This window comes from Sorghum bicolor, chromosome 5 (genome assembly GCF_000003195.3).
Source record: "Sorghum bicolor cultivar BTx623 chromosome 5, Sorghum_bicolor_NCBIv3, whole genome shotgun sequence".
Classification (NCBI taxonomy): domain Eukaryota; kingdom Viridiplantae; phylum Streptophyta; class Magnoliopsida; order Poales; family Poaceae; genus Sorghum; species Sorghum bicolor.
The window spans coordinates 54,514,903-54,519,381 of NC_012874.2; the positions used below are offsets into that span (position 1 = coordinate 54,514,903).

At 39.2% G+C, this 4,479-nt stretch overlaps 1 long non-coding RNA gene across 1 annotated transcript; it reads right to left on the minus strand.

Annotated features, from left to right (window-relative positions):
• LOC110435244 lies at positions 486-1,502 on the minus strand. Its single transcript, XR_002452854.1, has 3 exons — positions 1,423-1,502; positions 1,144-1,196; positions 486-662 (listed from the first exon to the last, which is right to left on the minus strand). It is a non-coding gene; the product is annotated as an uncharacterized LOC110435244 (long non-coding RNA).

Consider the following 4,479-nt stretch of genomic DNA (forward strand, 5'->3'; position numbering starts at 1 on the left):
CCTTGCATCCACCAAATATCTTTATGTTGGAATGAGACCATGTGAGTACGCAATGTACTCATGGTGCTACCATTAAGTTGTTTTGCAAGTATTCAGGATTCGGTTGATTTGAGCCAATGCTCATTTCACTGATGACTATTCACTACCACAATCCCAAATTGTCTTGAGTGCCAAAAACTGTCAAGGAAAGGCGTTAAACTGCCAAGGAAATGATCCTTGACCACGAACCGTCAAGCAAACACACTCAAGGATAGAAGCTAAGGGAAATTAGTTTCTTTGGCGGTTCTGGCACTCAAGGATGACTTCATTGAAGGTTGGCCGCCAAGTTAATTCTGATTTCCTTGAGGGTCCAACCCCCAAGGAAATCTATACTGACAATAAAAAAATAATTGCAGAGTATATTCTACTATTCTAATTATTATATTCAATTGAAACATGATATGCATATAGACATTTTGTTATGGCGCCCAACCATTATATTGACATTAACATATCCATAAGAATATTACAAGTTCAATTATCATTCATCCTTACATGAAGTCCATACATCACAACACACAATTCAATAATAGTTTCCAAAGTAGGTGCATTACTAACTCCAATGTCAAGCCCTCCCACCACACTATGTTTTGGCCCAAGTTGTACATTTTCTGGTTGCATACCTACATGAGAAAATAGAAAAAAGAATTGATTACTAAGCATGTATGAAATCAGCGTGGCTCACATAAAAATACAATCAACATGGTTGTAACCATGTAAAAATAAATTTAGAAATCCCAAGAACATATCCGTGTAGCAAACTTCTTTTATGGTTAATAATGAATCAATGGAAATTACCAAGTATTGATGGCGGACTGTGTGTGAGCTTGTTAAGGCACAGCAATGGGGCTAAATCGGTAGCAAACAAGACCTTCGACTGAGCATAGAAAGCCAATAGTTCTCAAGCATAACAATTCTGTAAATTTGAGAAATTACTGCTACTCATATACTGAACCAATAACCCACAAATTCATCCAAATTTGCAAGCTAAAATGGATAACCATAAACACTACTTAGAAGAATGAAAAGCTAAACTAATGTCACTTGGACATTTTACCAACGTGCAAATCACAGGAGATGAGAAAAGAATAATTTTCTACCTACCATTGAAATTACGCTGGATACTACCCCTTCAGGTCCTCCCATCCCATTGAAAACTGCACAAAGGAAAATAATTGATATATTGAATCGCTCTTGTGAATGAAGTCGTTTGGTTCAACTCTGTTAATGAGATCTCATAGCCTTAGAAAATGAAAAAGTATGTTGGACTGCGATAAACTTTTTTTTTGGGAAACAATTGGACTGCGATAAACATGATGAGCTAAAAGGAATGAAAATGCATCAGATTCCATTTATTAGGGATCTATAGATGACAATACTTACTTGGAACTATTCTGCACCACGCCACCTCGTCAGATCTGCCCGAGCCACCTCGCCAGATCTCACTGCTGCCTGGAGCAGGGGGACATGCGGCACCAGACAGCGGCAATGCCCTTGGCCTGGCCGCACCACCGCACACTGCCTAGGGTACCTAGGTCGCACGCCGCGCTTCCATCGGCCAGGGCTTCATGCCGCACCGCCGCCAGGCTACCCGACGAGCTCACAGTGCGGGGATGTGGCCCAAATGACCGCGTGGTAGGAACAGCGGCCATAGCGGCGAGGACGGCGGCTGTGACAAGCTTCGGGCGTGGATCTGCGCCGCCAGAGAAGGGGAGCGGGAGCTGTGGAGGACTATGTGAGGGAGAAAATAGAGTGAGGGCCTAGGGTTTTGACTGCCAGAGGGGAAGAAGTGAGCGTGGGTTTTATTTAGCATTTTGCGAATCTTATCCGTTCAAAGTCGATTTAACGGTGGAAAGCGGATATGTTTTGACATGGGCTGAAACAGGCTGAATCACTAGTGGACCAAATACAAAATTGCTTCTTCGTTTACAATCTCAAAATGATTTATTATTTACTCTTTTTATTATCAGTACAAAACAACCTAAAAATGTCTTTTACAATCCATTTTTTATGAGCAATAATCTATATATATGTAGCGTCATCGGAGTTTTAGAAATTTTCAAACAGATTTATTATTTTCTATAGGTTAAATTAATTTCTTTGTGTATGTTAAAACTAATTCCAAATTGAACTGCCTGTAGCTCCAAGTTAGATTCAAAAAAATTATAAAAATATATTTTGGATCATACATTTCATTGAAGCCAATATCTTGGAGTTAGACAAAAAATTAAAACTATTTGTTTGCTTCGGATAATTCATAGTTCTATCTCCAAATTACCATAGGATAATTATAATAATATCTAAACTTTGTTAGAAAATTCTACAAATTTGCATTTTAACATGGTTTTTTTGTGACTCGTTACAACATGGTTTAGGTGTACAATCTTTGCATAAAAGATCAAATGATTTTGACAAAGTGAGACTATACGTTGTTCACATATGGATATATCTCTCACATAGTTATGTAATTATGTGAGAGATTTATCCATTTGTGAGTGTGTGTAGTCCAACTTTGTTTATTTGATTTGAAAATTTTATGGTAAGATAATATAACCTTATTACGATCTCATGCCAAATTTTAGGATTTTTGAACACTTTTAAGATATTACTATTTTTTAGTAAGAGTCACCAAAATACTTATAAGCATTTCATTGGATGTCAACCTCCAAGAAAATTCAATAACCCTCAAGGAAATGATAATTTACTTGACGGTTTAGAAGAACACCCAAGAAAATAGGTAGTTTTTTTGGCGGTTAAGAATAACACTCAAGGAAATAGTAGTTTTCTTGGCCGTTTAGAATTACAGTCAAGGAAATGGGTAATTTCCTTGGAGGTGCTTAGAAACCGCCAAGAAAACACTCGTATTTCTTGGCGGTTTACCTAAACCTCCAAGGAATATATGTTTACTTGAGTGGGGAGTAGCACCGCCAAGGTAACTGTTATTTCCTTACGGTTTCATTTTAGCCTCCAAGAAAATTTGAGGCCGCCAAGGCAATTTCAGTTTCCTGTAGTGATTAGACCTTGTAACACGGGCGATTCTAAGATAAGCTGCATATATTAACTCTGATAAGTTTTGAGCAAGATCTTAGTAAGATGAACCATAGAGGGTTAATTAATTACTAGATGTTGCATTAACTTATTTGCTACCATTTTACTTAAATTCTTTTTTATCAATTCAACTCAAATTCTAGAATAATGGCATGACGTTCATGTTATATGTTGGTTTGCCATTTGGATGGTTTTGTGTCACTCGACCGTTAAAAAGATCCTGAAGAGGAGATGCGATACATTCTCCGTGGGGCCTCGTGTTCGTTGGAGTTAACGCAGGTTAATCAAGGACGACATATGTGGTGACCTGACAGATACGGGAACATTCCCTCGTAGACAGGACGATCGACCCCCACACTCCCGGTCACCAACGAGAGTGAGAGGCCAGGATCAACCCCATACATAAGGATCATTATTTTTGGAGATATGTTAATTGTGCTTGGGAGGAACCTAGAATTTTTATCAACCGTTGATTCTAAAACAAACTAGTTAATTTTAATTAAGGGTAGTCAACTAGTAAATACAACTTAATCCCTTTGTTAGCAGAAAATAGACAACGACCACGCCGGAGCACTCGTCCGCTGCCTACTGAATTAGCCTTCAATGCCTGCCATGGTGTCTCTAGCCCGTTGTGTTCAGGAACTCGATGTTTCTCTGTGGTATCCGTTCGCTCTGTAGTGTAGAGCAGTCCGCCTCCTCGGCCAGAATCACGATGACTCAACTGAGGCAGCAGTTGGTGAGCTCCGCAAGGATGCTCGCGAGACCTTCTGCCATGGCCTGCTTGGCTGCTTCATACCTTCACTACAATCGCTTGGCCTAGTCGAAGACAATGCCGGCTTCAAGACCGGGTGTGATCGGTCATCGGTGTAGGTGCCGGCAACAGGTGGTGGCCATGGCGACCTCACGGCAACAGTAAAGATATGGATGTGATTCTCATCAGCCTGGGGGTTCAATTCGACCGAACCGAACTGATTGGTTCTTTGGTCATTTTGAAAGTCCGGTTGTCTAAAAATAGAGACCAATTGATTAGTTCTAAAACTCAGGACTAAGCAAGTTTGGTCTCGATTCATTCGGTTCGGTCTCGGTTATGACAGAACTAACCGGACTGGACAAAGCAACTACTGAATAGTCTAATTTTTGGCAATTTTTTAATTTTTTTTTTATATTTCAAGAGAAAAAATAACAATACAATATATACATTAAACAATGTCATAAGAGTGATGGTTGATATAAACACATTTGAATAAACATTATTTCACCAACAATAGTCTAATATGTCAATAAAATTCAAATATTCGGTTAGTTTGGTTACCTGAGGCATAAAAACAAACTAACCGTGGACTCAGGACTGAACTAGTGATCACAAACTTCGGTCTTAGTCTCGGTTAGTTC